This window comes from Anolis carolinensis, chromosome 2 (assembly GCF_035594765.1).
Source record: "Anolis carolinensis isolate JA03-04 chromosome 2, rAnoCar3.1.pri, whole genome shotgun sequence".
NCBI lineage: Eukaryota > Metazoa > Chordata > Lepidosauria > Squamata > Dactyloidae > Anolis > Anolis carolinensis.
The window spans coordinates 163,757,001-163,774,045 of record NC_085842.1 but is presented as its reverse complement, the minus strand read 5'-3'; the positions used below and the strand labels follow the sequence as shown (position 1 = coordinate 163,774,045).

Sequence of the window (17,045 nt, the reverse complement as noted above, 5' to 3'; positions counted from 1 at the left end):
CACCACCAGGGGCTCCATCCTGGTATGATAATGTGGTCAGTCTGCATGTAGTAACATCTATTTCCTTTCTTCATCTATTAATAATTATATTCTGTAACATGGTGGCAAACATCAATATGGATGCTTTCCAATTTATCTTAAATGCCATGATTGGCTTACTGGCAAGTTTGGGAGTGATATTATATTACGCTGCATAATAATCACACTTTTGCTCACTTGTCCCCTTCAAAAAAGGAGGGTGCGACTATTATATTCAGAAATATTTGAGGCCTATGAGGCCTCCCCTGGCTGGCAGCTGAGGGGGACCCTGTAGGCCTTTATTTATTTATTTACAGTATTTATATTCTGCCCTTCTCACCCCAAAGGGGACTCAGGGCGGATCACATTATATACATATAGGGCAAACATTCAATGCTCATATACACATAGAACCGAGACAGACGCAGAGGCAATTTAACCTTCTCCTGAGGGGATGTTCGATTCTGGCCACAGGGAGGGAGCAGCTGCTTCATCATCCACTGTGATGGCACTTCCTCATTCCAACGTCATAAATTAGTTAAATTTGCCTCCCCACTTTATAAGTGGTACCTTATTTCCTACTTGATAGTTGCAACTATCTTTCAGGTTGCTAGGTCAGCAATGAGCAGGGGCTATTTTTTATTTTTTAATTGATGGGTGCTCACCCCGCCACGGGCTGGCCTCGGACTCATGACCTCATGATCAGAGTGATTTATTGCAGCAGGCTGCTTCTTTTTGTGATAGAAATTAGCAGTGTAAGGAAGAGATGGGCAAATTGCAGTCTTTCTGATTTTATTTGGACTGCAGCTTCTGCAGAGGCTAGGAATGAAGGCGGTTGCAGTCTGGCAGCATCTGGAGAGATGTACCAAGGTTGATTTGAGTTAAATCAAATTGAATTAAATTGCTTCCCTTCAGAACATAATTTTAAATATTTATATCACCGTTTAAATTGCCAGAGAAGAAGATTTTATTTAATCATCTTTAGCAGAAGTTCATTATCATTTAATATAACCCTAATATATATTCAGAGCTGTAAGTTTCATTAGAAAGTGGGTAGATACACACCAAGTGCTTATTCTCAATACTTTTTCGAATAACTTTCAATTAATCAAAAGGATATCCTTTGAATTTATATCCAAACTCCTTCTTGTTCAGATCAAATTGTGTATGCATGGATTTTTGCACTCAAAGAGGAGCAAGCTAGAGCGACAGAGTATTTCACATGCACACCTGTAGAGTAACTCATCGTTACCTCTCATTTCCATTTACAGCTATTAACATATTTATAGAATATCATTAGAGTGTGTATAATTACTATTCGTTATGTTTCACGTGCTCTTTGAAGTAATAGTTTTAAGACTATGTTGAGATGTGATTTAAAATGTAAAACTACATTGATTTTTAATGCTCACTTCTGGTGGAAGGTGTTGTGGTAGTGGAGTAGTTCCACTCTGTTTAGTTATCATAGTAGGATGGCAGGGAGGAACATGGCAGGGCTAGCAAGTAGACTGACTGAATTCTATCATAGTTTTAGGCAATGAAGTTGGGGCCAAGTTTTATTCCACCACAAAGTCCTCTGAGTCCCCGTCTGCAATGCCATATAATCCCAAGTCTGTGCTTCTTTTGTTCCTCCCCATATATATCAGTGCATCTGCTCTGTAGAAGTAATACTTTTTTTTACTTTAACTTTTTTATCATGTCAGAAGCGACTTGGCAAGTCGCTTTTGGTGTGAGAGAATTGGCTGTCTACAGAGACGTTGCCCAGGGGATGTCTGGGAGACTTCTCTCATGCTCCTGCAAGCTAGAGCTGACAAATGAAAGCTCACCCCATCTCGTGGATTTGAACCGGCAACCTTCAGGTCAGCAACCCAACCTTCAGGTCAGCAGTCCAGTTGGCACAAGGGTTTAACTCATTGTGCCACCGTGGCTCCACATTACTTTAACCACCATGGTTCAATTCTATGGAATCATGGGAGGTGTGAAAGGTCTTTAGCCTTCTCTGCCAAAAAGTGTGGTGCCTCACAAAACTCTAGATCCCATGATTCCATAGCACTGACCCATGACAGTTAATCTGGTATCAAAGTTCTTTAATTTTACAACGTATTTGCACTGTACAATGCATTTGCACTTTCTCATGGTAGAAGCGATAACTATGCAAGTTATTTTTACAGTTACAAAAGGAATGAAGGCTTATCCCTGGGTTTGTTTTATATAATAGACACGAAACTCACAGATTTTCCTTCCCTACAACCTCAGCAATCAGAATCAATTATTTTGGCCATTTTGGAAAGCAAATAAATAGTATTTTCATATGTATGTGACATTATCTAGTTCCTTTTGGTGGCAGTGAAACTTTTTTAATGCTTTTTTAAAAAAAGTGACTGTACACATTCTGGAAAAACAAGACTAATCTCAGGTGAACTGTTGCTTGATGTGTCATGGTTTCCTATTGCTTTGATTATGTGATTTTTCATCTCAGGACTTGGAAACTGCAAGTGGGGATTTACAACAAAACAGCTTATGCCCTCCTCCTAAAGGAAAGGTCCCATTGATAGTTCTAGGCAGGGGCCTTAGGAGGAACCACTTGACAAGGTGAATCAACATCGTTGGCCACATTACAGACTTTGAGTTTCAAGGAAGAATATGAAAATCATGCCTTCTTTCACACAGAGAGGATAACAGGTGAAGAAAATAGAAACCTTCCTTTAAATGTCAGGGAATGAAAGTTAGGAGAAACTGGGTTATGTGGCTTTAGAGAGGCAAGGTAATTTCAGTAGTGTGAATGCATAAGGATAAATTTATTTAAATAAAATGGCAGCTGGTGACTCCTTTAATAGAGGACAATATCATGCAGAGTATGTGCATTAGGCTTGTGCAATTCGTCTGGAGGGCGATCCGGTTTTGGCATCCAAATTTCGTTGGACACTCAGATCCATTTTTTGTGAGCTTCCTGAAAATTGGCTAATGGAAATATCTGTTTTTGACTAGGCAGCTGAAAGATCTGGGAAATTCCTGCCAATTGGCGGCAATAGGGAACTTACAAGGCTCCTCTTTCCGTTTCAGGGATCCTTTCATTTCTTTCTTTCAAGGGAGTCTGGGTTTGAGCAACAGGGTTAAGAAAACACCCTTCCTGGGACCCGTTTCCTTCTTGCCTTCAAGGGAATCTGGGTTTCAGCAACAGGGTTAAGGAAGCACCCTTCCTGGGACCCTTTTCTTTCTTCTTTTCGAGGAAGTCTGGGTTTCAGCAATGGGGTTAAGGAAACATTGCATAAGACACGTCACAGCATTCTTCTATTCAGATTGGTCCAACAGGCAGGACCACGTGCGAGCAGCACATTGCAGCCTCTCTGCACTGCGTGGTGCCAAATAGGGGAGGAGGAGCCGTGATCGGCTGCCATGTAATGAACAAAAACCTTGATGACTGGGCTCTTACTGTTATGGCCATCCGGCAAAGCCAAACAAGCCAAATTGGCCAAAGGGAACCGACCACTCCGAATCTATGCACAAGCCTAATGTGCATAGTGCTGTTCCTCTTCTGGTTATTCAGAAATCTAACACATTCAGACTTAGGGCACATGTACTGTTGAATTCATGCAGCTTGACACCACTTTAACTCTCATGGCTTGATGCTGTGAAATTGTGGGAGTTACAGTCTTTCAATCTTTAATCTTCTCTGCCAAAGAGTGCTGGTGCCTCACTAAACTACAACTTCCAGGATTCCACAGGCTTGGATCATGGCAGTTAAAGTGTTGTCAAACTGCATTAATTCGATAGTGTAAATGTACCCATAATCAAATTCAGGATCCACAGCACAGTTTCTTAGCTCACTGTAAGAAATGGACAGAAAGGAAGAAAAATGCATTGCAGACTTTAGGCATATTCCTCTATACCAGGAGTCCCCAAACTTTTGAAGCAGAGGGCTGGTCCACAATCCTTCAGACTGTTGAGGGGCCGAATTATCATTTGAAAAAAAATACAAACAAATTCCTATGCATACTGCACATGTCTTATTTGTAGTGCATCAACAATAACAACGAAAGAATACAATATTTAAAAATGAAAACAATTTTAACCAACATAAACCTTTCAGGATTTCAATAGGAAGTGTGGGCCTGCTACTGGCCAATGAGATAGTCAAGTTAATTAGGATTGTTGTTGTTGCTGTTGTGTGCCTTCAAGTCATGTCAGACTTTGGCCGAGCCTAAGTCTAAAATTAATTATTTATTTACTGCATTTATTTACTACATTTATATCCCACCCCTCTCACCCCGAAGGGGACTCAGAGCAGCTGTATGTACATACAATATATTATATTATTAGCATAACACAATATTAGCATTAAATATTACTATATTGAACTATACCACTATACTATTATATAATACTAGCTGTGCCCGGCCACGCGTTGCTGTGGCGAAGTATGGTGGTATGGGAAATAAAGTATTGAGGAATTGGTGGTAGTTAAGGTAAAGGGTCCCCTGGGCTGAGTAGGTTGCTAGGAGACCAAGTGAGTGGAGCTTAGCCTTCTAACTGGCAGCAATTGGATAAAAACAATTATTCCTCTCCCTCTAATTAGGAATTTATTTTTCTTTTCTTTTTGTTGTATCAACCTAGAGGCATGGATGAGGGGTTGTGATGTCAATTTTCGAGGTTGTGGGGTGTTTACTTTTGTTGTTTTGTCCGCTGCTGTGATGCCATCACTCTTTTATATATATAGATGTAATATATACCATATAATTAATATTATTATATGGTATTACTATTAGTATTATATTGTATAACATAAGATTATTATCAATATTATATGTATATACAATATATTATATTATTAAAACTGATATAAAATATTATATTATAAAACTGAGGGCGGGGGCCAGGTAAATGATCTTGGAGGGCCGCATCCGGCCCCCGGGCCTTAGTTTGGGGACCCCTGCTCTATACTGTTTTTGTACCCCACAAATCCTTTTCAAGCCCGATATGTCAAGCTTCTCCATGGCAGAAAGAGGAGACACAAAAGCAAAATCCTTGTCAGGAGTACCACTTTAAAAATATATATTTTTTAAAAATAGATGAAATTCTTCTAATTCAGCACTTCAAGTGCATTGAATAGAATACCCAGACAGTTATATACACTTAACAGGTATGGTAACCTTCACAAATGCCATTCTTACAGGTGAGAATGAACAATTTTGCCACTTTTCCTTTATTGTGAGGAAGTCCTTGCAATCTGTATAGTTTTCAGTTGCTATTTGAAGATTGACAAATACACAGTACAAAAATAACATGAGTCTCTTCTGCATTATTTTCTTAGCACAAATCATGTTTTCTGGGCCAAAATGTTGTTTCTCTGGGCAGGAAACTTATTTTCTGAACTGAAGTGAGTATGTTGTTTTCTGTGTAAAATGCAAACCCACATGTGCTTTTCTCCCATAAGGAATAAAACATTTTTCTCCCGTAAGAAATATTGCCTGAAAAGCAACTATTCTCATTTGTCCAATACTCTCCTCCTTATAATTGTTTCCCAATACTCAGGAAGATGATTTATCATGTATCATTTTGATATTTTAAACTTTTTTTCAATTTCTATTCTTAGTTAGATTACAGAGGGAAAGAGAGGTGTTTTGAGGAAAACAACATCTGGTTAATTTGCTATAAGTGTGTGTAGCTATGGTGTATTCTCTGTATGACCATTTATTTAGATAGGTCATTTGATTGATGTTTTGGAATTGGTTATTTTTAATTATGTAAGACTTTTAACCTGATCAGAAACATTGGGAAAGGCATCTTCAATTATTAGCCTAAATAACATTGAGCACATCAGCATACTTCTAGCTCATTAAATCTAGCTGTTTGGCAAGCAAGTATTGGATTGTGTTGAGGGTGATTTTTTTTAAAAAATTATTGATCTTGACAAGAAAGGGTATTCTGACAAAATGAAGCACTGGGTCAAAAAAATGGAACAGGCGCAAGATGTTTTTTGCATCTGGAGACTTTTTTAAAAAATGGAGAATATATTTGTGGAGAAAAACAACTTGGGTTTTTCCTCAAGCAATTTTGTTCACAAACATTTTGGAACATGAAGTATGATAAAAAGGTAAAAAAAATATGACAGTTGGGAGGAAATTTTGGAAATCATTTGATCTGGTGTGCAGTGATGAAATTAGCTATATATATATATATATATATATATATATATATATATATATACACACACACACACACACACACACACACACACACACACACTTGTCTCATATATTTTAATAATTAAATTTAACAACATTCACAGAAGTAAGATTCCCTGTTCTTGCCTGAAGTCATTTATGGCCTTTAGGGTCACCTTTCTTTATTCTACTATCTAACAGTGTAGACTCATATAATCCAGTTCAAAGCAGATAATGTGGATTTCATATGGCAGTGTAGATGGGGCCTCAGAAAATGGGATGGTTCCTCTTTTGAGTCAAGAATTAAGGCACAGGACTTACATTGACCAGTGGATAAAATGACCCAAGTTTTGGGGGTCAATTTTTGACTAAAACGTCTAGACCTATACATTAGTATATACAGTAGGAGCCCCCAGATGGCGTAGTGGACTAAGTGACTTGAAGGTTGGGTTGCTGACCTGAAAGCTGCCAGGTTCGAATCGCACCTGGGGAGAGTGTGGATGAGCTCCCTCTACCAGCTCCAGCTCCATGCGGGGACATGAGAGAAGCCTCCCACAAGGATGGTAAAAACTTCAAAAACATCTGGGCGTCCCCTGGACAACATCCTTGCAGACGGCCAATTTTCTCACTCCAGAAGCAACTCAAGTTGCTCCTGACACGAAAATAAAAAGTATATACAGTAGTAATGTGTCGAAAGCTAACCTGGCAAAGAAGACAAGTTAACTTGCTCTTACTGCTCTGTCTTCTCAATCAGTCAGGGCCAGTTAACACCTTCCAACAAAGGATTCCCCCAGCAGGGCTTTGAAGCTGCAAGGCTATTCAGTGCTAATCTAGCTGGTCAACTGCAACATTCGCACTTGCCTCAGGCAGACAAAAGTTCTTTCTTTCAACCTGGACCTTCCACAGATATATAAACCCCACTTGCCTAGTTTCCAACAGACCTCATAACCTCTGAGAATGCCTGCCATAGATGTGGGCAAATTGTCAGGAGAGAATGCTTCTAGAACATGGCCATACAGCCTAGAAAACTCACAGCAACCCAAAAAGCCTTTCACTATCTCCCTCTGTCCTACAATTTCTCAGTTGCTCCTCTTTCTCTCCCCTTTGTGATCACCTCAAGTGACACAAGTGAGAGTAATTATTACATCCAGTTCTAGAAGCCTATTTTTGTTTTGTTGACTTCAACTGAGTAGTTCATCAGACAGGCAGGTGGGAAGTGGCAGAAAGTGTTGAAAAGACTGGGGACCTGTCTTACTCCATTTTCTCCCAGAAAGGTCCGGCCAGCCATCCCACATCCTTTCTCTGCCTTCTTGCCATTCCCCTATGCTTCCCCCCACTTTCTTGAATGAGTTACCCAACTCCTGAAAATGGAGTCATCTCTGGTAAGCAAGTTGGTAAGACGCATTCCCATGGGTGGCTATCGGAAGTAGCCGTGCACCATGGGACTGCGTTTTGCAAGCATGCTAAAACAGAGGAAAACTTTCATGTGATGAAGTCTTATGTCAAACATCCACTGACAGAGGCACTCACTGGCATTTTGTTTTCCATGCTTTTTTTTTTAAACTATTATGCAATATGGGACCTTACACACCCATTTCATGGACATGCAACTCACTTGGGGAGCCTGTCATGATTTTTCTACCAGCATGTGTAGCAATGGTACTTGAACTTTAGAGAGCAAAAGTCTTCCATCATGGTGCTTTTCCATAACTGCTTAGTAAAACTGACTTACACCACTTCTCTCTTCATTAAAATTATCTTTGGAAATTTACCAATCTTCTTGCTTTTCTGATCAACTGGGGTACCTATTCCCAACCTCCCTTACTTTTCCTTTTTTTTTTCCTGAACTAGTCCGTGTTGTGTGGCTAGCTATCCTTACATGTGCTCCGAAGCAGTTTCCTCTCTCTCTTGCTTCTGTTTGTAGGATGAAAATCCAGGAGCCTCACTAGCCACAACAGGGCCATGTCCATTCTTCTACTAAAACATGCATTCACTGATACAATTGCTTGTTGGAACTAAAAACTGCCAACGGTTCATCGCAAAAGACAGCCACAGCTGACGCTAGGTGGTGTAGCAAACCAATGCACTAGAGGGCTTTCATCTCTTGAGACCTCAGATAATACCCAGCTTGGGTCATTGCTTAGATAAGGTAATCTTCAGAGTGGATATAATCATCAAACTGCTTCCTACTATTTGGTGCAGTTATCAGAGCCAGTCAAAATATCAAATTGTCAAAACATCTGCAGAACTCAAAGGTGGAGAAAACGACACACGCATTGTAGTTCCTTATCTACTAATTGCATTTAGCTGTTGCTCTTTTGGAGCCATTCCCTTTTGTAAAAAATTAAGATCACAAAGACAATTAAGGTGTGATAATGAGTGTAAATATCTCAGTAGCTTGACTACAACAGAAAGCTTAGTTACTTGGAAGGAAGAGACACCCCCCCCCCTTAATTTTTCTGTTCCCATTATTATTGCTGGAACTGATCACAAATCTAAATCTCCTGATGCTCATGTGTATCATACAGCACAAGGCATGCTTGGGAGGCATCATTCCCTCCACGATATTAAAACAGCGTGGCTTTCCTATATAGATTTATCCCATGAGGGTATATTTCTAGAAGTGTGAGCCATGAAATAATCTTAGGCATCCTTCTCTTCTTCCTCTTGAACATTTTTAATTTCCATCAAAGCAATGTTATAACTCAGACTGCCAAAGATTCCTACATTATTTGGCTATATCAACTCCCATGCTCATGTGCCAATCCTATATATAGAAACGACACAACTCAAGCTGGCACGGGGGGATTGTTCGCGTGTTAAGTTAAGACACTCTGAAAGATACATGCACAACAGGTAGGAGAACATCACACACTGTCCTTTCATTTGCAAGATTTTCCCCTCCCTTTCCCCACTATAAAATCATAAGATGAGCAGGTTAGAGAATAAAAATGCACTCACCAGTTTCGCAGTATGAGGCTGAAAAGAATTGTGCTGGTGATAACAGTCCAGTATTATTTTCATTCAATGTAATCACATTGCTTTCTCTTTGGCATCTCATGTGATTAAGCTTCCGGGAAAGAGAGAGAGGGATAGAGAGAGAGAGAGAGACTGTGTGAATCTTTCTCCAATACTGAGTGAATAATTAAAACAACGACAACAATGTGTATTCCCTATAAGCACCTGCTGAAGTTGAAGATCACGACTGCACATCATAAAGCAAGCGAAGGAACAGAGAAATCTCTAGCAGCAACATGAAGCAATAGCCAAATAAACACAATTTGATTCTTCAATACTTTTGTACCCTCTTAACACTGTAGCTATTACCTGGCATCACAGATTCGTGTTCATGTTGTCAAGGAAGCCCCCGGCTATATGATGCTATATATGTGCTATTATCCTGTTCGTTCTCTCTCTCTCCCCCTCTCTCTCTCCCTCTCCCTTTCAGAACCGATCACTTCAGAAAGCAAGAGATGGCAAGGGGTGAGTGGGGTGAGAAAGGAAAAGTAACTGCTGTCCAGAGTAAAACAAAGCTGGAATGGTAAGCAACTGCTACTGGACTGATCAAACATACATTACGGTAACCATTTAAACCCCCAGTTTTTGTAAAATCCACAAGAAAGGAACAAATCCAAGCCCATTGTTTGGTCGTGCACTTCATGAGCACATCTGATGAAGTCCTCTTTCATTTGCCAAGCTTGCAGTCCAGCTGTCCGCAATCACAGCAACAAAAGCAACCACCACATCCACAGCTCTGGGACATCTGCAAAATCCTGGGAAAGCTACCAGCCAGTACTAAACAGGTTAGCCGGCAAAAGGTTATGAAAGCAGTTCAGGCAAACCTGAAACAATGCGGCTCCATCTGTGTGTGAATGTAAGCTCTAGCTGCAAATCATTCCCCAGTATAATGAACCATGTAACGATAATAATAATGTTAAAGACTGAGTAAAATATGTCATATCAAACAGACAAACAAACAAACAAGCCAGATTCTCTTTGATGAAAAGGATTGCAAGAGTGCAAACTAAAAAATAAAGCTATCTAGTGTTTTTTTTTTAATATAAAATAAACAAATCTAGGATAAATATAATCACACATTATTCTATACATCTCTGGTTCATTTCAACCAAACATCAGAGTCCTATTAAGTGCCTAGCAACAGAATAAAATTAAGAAAGCATTTAGGACGTTTTCTTCAAATCGTGTCATTTTTACTTGTGTGCAACTTGGTCCTGTGCATTTTTGTAGCCCAGTTATGCAAGGGAAGAAAAGCAGTATCACTGATGTGGAGTTCACATCTTATGAAATACTGGGCAAGCCCTTTCTTAATTATTTTCAGCATCTCCCAAAAAACCCAAGAGGTAAGGAATATAAGCAAGCATACATTAGTTATTCCTTAACACACTTTAACTGTCATGTCACTCTTGGATCAAGATAGTTAAAGATGGAAAAGAGGGTGCTTTCAATTATGAGTATAGTGTGTGGGGGTGTGTGGGGGCTCCAACTTGCATTAACAAATGTAATTATGATATCTGGTGCTGGAAATAGCAACTGTCAATGCAGGTTCATGTGCAGCTGGAATACCAGAGATACGGAGATCTTTTGCAGAAGCGTGTGGCATGCACAGTTGGTTTTACTCCACACTTCAATAACAAGAGGAAAATTTGCTCAAAAAGAAGAAAGTAGGCAAATTAAACATAGTCCTAGATTAGATGGACCATGTGGTCTCTTCCAACTCTATGATTCTATGATTCTGTTTTTAAAAATTGAAAAATATTTTTAAAACAGAAAGAATCATAGAATCATAGAGTTGGAAGAGACCACCTGGTCCATCTATTCTAGTCCAACCCCCTGCCATGCAGGAAAAGCACAAAGTACCCCTGACAGATGGTCATCCAGTCTTTTTTTTAAAAGCCTCCAAAGAAGGCGCCTCCACTACACTTTGAGGCAGAGAGTTCCAATGCTGAACAGCTCTTACAGTCAGGAAGTTCTTCCTAATGTTCAGGTGGAATCTCCTTTCCTGTAATTTGAATCCCTTGCTCCATGTGCTAGTCTCCAGGGCAGCAGAAAACATGCTTGCTCTCTCCTCCTTATGGCATCCTTTCACATATTTATATATTGCTATCACGTCTTCTCTCAGCCTTTTCTTCTTCAGGCTAAACATACACAGCTCTTGAAGCTGCTCCTCATAGGGCATGATATCCAGACCTTTGATCATTTTAGCCGCCATCCTCTGGACATTCAAATGATTGACTATACCAAGTCACAAGAGAAGAAAACATGCGAACAGCTAATACATAGTAAAAAAAAAAAAACAGAAAAAAAAGATTTAACTGGGTTGTTACATGTTCCTGGAAAAAGGCTGGGAAAGTGCTAGGCCAGAGCTTTCCTAACCTCTGAATCTATGTGAAATAAGCAATAAAACATATTTTAAAAATATATAAATGAAATGTTTTATGAGATATGTTGGGTCCCTAATCATTTCATTATTACAATTTATGTATGTGTCTGTATCTATTATAAGAGGTTTAACCTCTGGTTTCTAGTAAAACTGAATTACGGTGTCACAAAATGATACATGTTTAAAAGGTGTGTCACCAACATGACATTTTTGAAAAGCTCTGTGCTAGGCAAATGGTGAGACAGGCCTCAGAAGGCTAAACACAACAAGATGTCTTTCAAATTTATATCTGTTTAGTTATATGGATAGACTGAGGGCAAAACAAAAAAAGCTAATATAATTACTTTACTAGAGAGAAGAGAGGGAACACCTTGAAACAGCAATTTCAAACTTGGTTACAATAGCTTGGATAGTTGTCATAGATTATCTTGCCCATTGCTATGGGGCACACAATCAACTCTGATAATCACATGTGGTGGCCTTCAGTTGTGCTCAGTCCGAACAGTTTTTTTTTCATGTCAGGAGCAACTTGAGTCGCTTCTGGGGTGAGAGAATTGGCCATCTGCAAGGATGTTGTCCAGGGGAAGCCCGGATGTTTTGATGTTTTTACCATCCTTGTGGGAGGCTTCTCTCATGTCTCCGCATGGAGCTGGAGCTGATAGAGGGAGCTCATCCGCACTCTCCTCGAGTGGGATTCGAACCTGGCAGCTTTCAGGTTAGCAACCCAACGAGGCTTTAGTCCACTATGCCATCGGGGGCTCCTAGTCCGAACAGTGATAGGCACCAATGCAAATACTCAGTTCACTGGCTAAACCATACACAAAAAGTGTAGCGTATAACTTGAAAATGGAACATGGAGCCCTGCAGCAATGTTTCTCTGCTATAAAGTTGCTCCAGATGGGATTGAGCAAATGAACCAGCAACTTGACTCTGCGGGATAAATAAGAAGCTGCATTTGAATTCCAGCTTTTTTGCCTTCAAGCCGTTGTTTGTGAGGACACAATACATATTGGATCTATTAAAACCCCATTACACTCATGTTTCCCTCCTTCCCATAGCTATTGAAATAATGCACCTTTGACTTATCACATGGCAGATAAATGACTCCTCCCAATCGATCGGATGTTTCCCCAACTCACTGTTATCCTTTTTATAAAAAATTGGCAGATCTTGCACAACCCCACAAGTCTGTGACTTCAGTCCAAATAGAGAAACATAAAAGCATATTTTGATCCTGAGGAGCTGCACAAAATGCAGAAAACCCAGGATCTGCTAAACCACTTCAAGCTATGCAAACCTCACGATCTACTAATCCACTAAGTTCAATGGGAAACCCACAATCTGTTAACAGGGGACGAGCTGCCAACAATGCACATGGAGAAAAAAGGATGAGTGAAGACACTGGGAATCCCATTTTACAAAAGGTACTGTCTGAAGATCCTTTGCATATGGCTTCCTATGGCTTACTTGTGAAACATATCTTGCATGGTGTGAGGGCATCAGCGATGGGTGTGTTTTTAGAGTGTGTTTTTAAAAAGCCGTGATACTAAGAGAAAATTAGATGGAGGTTCTTAGATTACCATAAAGGGGGAGGGGTCAGAATTATACTTCAATGAACAGAACTATCTAAAATGAGTACATTTAAAGGACCATGTTTTCTACCAGCTTTTAGACATATTTAGGACTTCATCACATGCAAGCCTCCCCACACCCAATTTCCACACACTTCTAAAACAGTTCATAGACAAAGTACTGTGGAACACATATGACGCAGACAGACTTTCAAGTGTCATCCATGGTATTTCGTCAGGGAACTATGTCAGAAGTCTGGAGAAAGGGGAGGGCAGACAGAAACTGGGGAGAAATTGTCTTCTGAGCTCCTGGTGTATCTAGAAATGGGAGAAAACATTTAAAACCACGTGGGATGGGATCTTCCAGATTTGCTCATGTTGACTTGGGTCTCCTCTAGAGTAACAGGATTGAAGAGAGAAGTCAAGGATCCCAGAAGTGGTGTCTGTCTTGAGAACCATGTCTTGAGTCTCCTCTAAGCGGATAGTAAATTCCCTTTTAAAAAGCAGAATTCCAGGCAAAGATGATTTCTCAAACTTTCCCGTATTTTTCCCTGCTCTGTCTGATGAAGTCCTTAGTTTGGTTTCTGACTTAGATGAATAAAGATGGTGGGTGTGCAGGAGGGAATCTGACCCACTGTGCCTTGACTAAACAAAACCAGAATATTTGAAAAGGGCTAAAATATCTCCTTAAGCTTTTACCAAACTTCCCTACCATTTACCTAATTCTGCCTACCAACTCCCCATTGCCATTCTCTCTTTTACAAGCTTTTATGTTATCCTTTTATACCACCAGAAAACATCCAGGGAAAAAAAGAAACCTCAATCATGATCACATATTTGCTGCTTCTAATGAGTGCACCACCACGGTATCTATGATGTTGCTTATGTAAGTTAACGTTCCAGACTGTGGAGATCACAAGTAGGAAGCAAATGCCTGCAAACTATACTGATTCACAGAATAAATTAAGAGTTAGTACCAACAAGGAATTCGTCTACATCCAGGAGCTGTCTTCAGACATGTTTATGGGTTATCTCACTCTTAGGAAAGGAGCAATAGTTCTTCCCAGAGAAGTAGAAAGCAACACCTAATTTGAAATGTAGGTCACCAGAATGTGCATGTATAAGTGCAGAGATATGAATGTACACATGAAAAAATCCCCAAACAGAAAACACTTGCTTTATCCATATCCTTTTATTGGTGGGTGTTTCAATTGCTTTTTAATTTTGTCTCTTAAAAATTACTGTATATACTTGAGTATAAGCCTAGTTTTTCAGCCCTTTTTTAGGACTGAAAAAAACCCTCCTTGGCTTATACTCGGGTGAGGGTCTTGGTGGACATATTCAGGTCAGCTTATACTCAAGTATATATGGTATATTTATTATTTTTCTCTATTATTATTGGTATTGTTACATTTATTATTTTACTCTATTAATTATTATTATTACATTTATTATTTTACTCTATTATTGTTGTTACTTGTACATTTATTTTACTCTATTTTTATTATGATTAATACATTTATTATTTTACTCTATTTATTATTACATGTATTATTTTACTGCATTTATTATTATTATCACATTTATTATTTCACTCTATTATTATTAAAAGCATACATAAGCACATTGAAGAAGATGAAAATAATGATTTAATCAGAGTTGAAAAGTCATATCTTAAATTACAGTTTGATGTAAAGATTCAAAAACATTTAAACTACTGATGCCTCAATTAATGCAATTTTATTGGTATCTCGGCTTATACTGGAGTCAATGTTTTCCCAGTTTTTTGTGGTAAAATTAGGTGCTTTGGCTTATATTCGGGTTGGCTTATACTCAAGTATATACGGTATATTATTTGTTAATTTTATTTATATGTCATCTTCCTTTCAGAGTTGGAACCGAGGCAGCTTTTACAAAGTGTCAGTTAAAAAAAAAACCTGAACCCTAAACAATAACCATTTAAAACAATTAACATCGCCAAACAAACCAATATAATAATTTAGAAGACATGCAAAAGTTTTTAAAAAGATAAATAGAACACCCTGTAGAGAATCTCCCTCTTATATCATCAGCAGTCCCATTTTGAGTTCTGCCTCCCCATCACACTCACATGTGGAAACCTAAGAGCTGGCAATATATTCATCTTACATTCATCACACGGCCAGTATTACTTTTAAAAACAAACAAACAACAATATCTGAAAGCCAAGAGATCCCATGCGCTACCCAAAGCCCCTTACATTAAAGGAGACTGACAGTAGTTCTAAACCACTTCTTTCCATGGGATGATATTGTTCTGCCCCAAACCCCATATGATATAAGAAACCGTGCTCCAGGTTAAAATCATTTCTTTTCATGAGATAATATTGTTTCCCCCCAAACCCCATATGATATAAGAGACTGCTGATGTTTGGGCAATGAAACAGAACACAAAACTTTGATAGTTCCCATCCCACCTGCTTTTCAGTTGTAAACATGGGAATAAAGTGTAATAAGAGGTAGAAGCTCTGAACATGATTATGGGCCCGTGCTCAGAGTTCCCTCCTTTCAGGAAATGTCTGCCTTCTTTCAACCCCAGAACATGTGATGAGCTCCATACCTCTCCATGCTTGAAAAGAGGCTGAAGTGTCCTACAAAGGGGAAATTTCTCAATGTGATAAGGCCAATTTCCAGAGTCACCTCTTTTCAGGATTCTTCTGCCTCTTTTCAACCAAGGAGGGCTATGCATGATGGCCAGAAGTAGTTTAACTCATGTGATGAGCTCAGTCTCTCCATGTTTGAAAAGAGGCTGAAGTGTCCTACGATAGGGAAATTTCTCAATGTGACAAGGTGGCAAGTGAGCCTATAACAGCTTTAGAACTGAGAAAGAAATGTTCTGCTATAGATCTTAGGGATTCAGCAGGCTCATGTGGAGAGATACAATTGTTCATATAGTCTGGACCCAAGCCATATAGGGCTTTATAGATCATGATCAGTGCTTTGAATTGTGCCTGGAGATGAACTGGTAGCCAGTGAGGCTATTTTGATAAGTTATATACTTCCTATAACTGGGCCCACTCAGCATTCTGAGGCACAATATTTTGACCTTATGAAGTTTTTGAACCGTTCCCAAAGGCAGCCCAACACAGAGTGCCTTACAGTAATCCAACTGGGTTATAATCAAGACATGTATCACTGTAGACAGACCTCAAGGAATGCGCATAGTTGGCATATACGTTGCAAATGTACTCAGCCATTGCTGAAAACTGGGTGTTTGGGCTCAGAGTTGAGTCCAGGAGAATATCCAAACTAAGAGCCTGAGGCCCCTTCTACACTGCCATATGACCCACATTATCAAACCAGATCATCCACATTATTTGTATTGAACTGGATTATATGAGTCAACACTGCCATATAATCCATCTTAAATCAGATTTGGATTTTATATGACAGTGTAGAAGGGGCCTGAGATTTCAATAGAGTGTAACCATATTCAGGAGAGGTGGCAACTCTATTCCATGATTGGTTTTTGACTGACCAAAAGCACTTCTGTCTTGTCTGGATTAAAATTAAAATTTGTTTGCTCCTATACAATCGATAACTGACAACAAATATTAGCTTAGTACTGAAGTATCTTCCTTGGAATTAAGTAGAAAGCAGAGGTAGAGCTGGGTTCTCATTTGCATAGTGGGGACATCACACCTCTTAAATTTCAGGTGCCTCCTCAGAGAAATTTCATTTAGATGTTAGCAGTATGTAAGACAAAGCAGAACTCTGAGGACTCTGTAGGCCAATGACCAGGGTATCAAACAGAAGTTCCCGAACATCACGTTATGAGTTTGCCCCTCAAGAGAGACCAAAATGGTAGAAAAACAGTACCCCCTAGGTTCCATTCCAGAGTTGGCCCATGATC

General features: G+C 39.3%; 1 protein-coding gene across 4 annotated transcripts in view; it reads right to left on the bottom strand.

The window, feature by feature from the left end:
- Positions 1-17,045, bottom strand: part of ankfn1 (ankyrin repeat and fibronectin type III domain containing 1) — a 282,113-nt gene that overhangs the window by 144,431 nt on the left and 120,637 nt on the right. Inside the window, exons 1-2 of one of the 4 annotated variants that reach the window (XM_062970997.1) lie at positions 9,366-10,160; positions 9,144-9,252 (exon numbers count right to left, since the gene is read on the bottom strand). The exons of 1 other annotated variant lie outside the window; for it this stretch is intronic. The gene's annotated coding sequence lies outside the window, so the exon portion shown is untranslated. Of the gene's footprint in view, positions 1-9,143; positions 9,253-9,365; positions 10,161-17,045 lie in introns of those variants that run through there. 2 more of the 4 variants (XM_008114372.3, XM_062970996.1) reach the window with 2 other exon arrangements.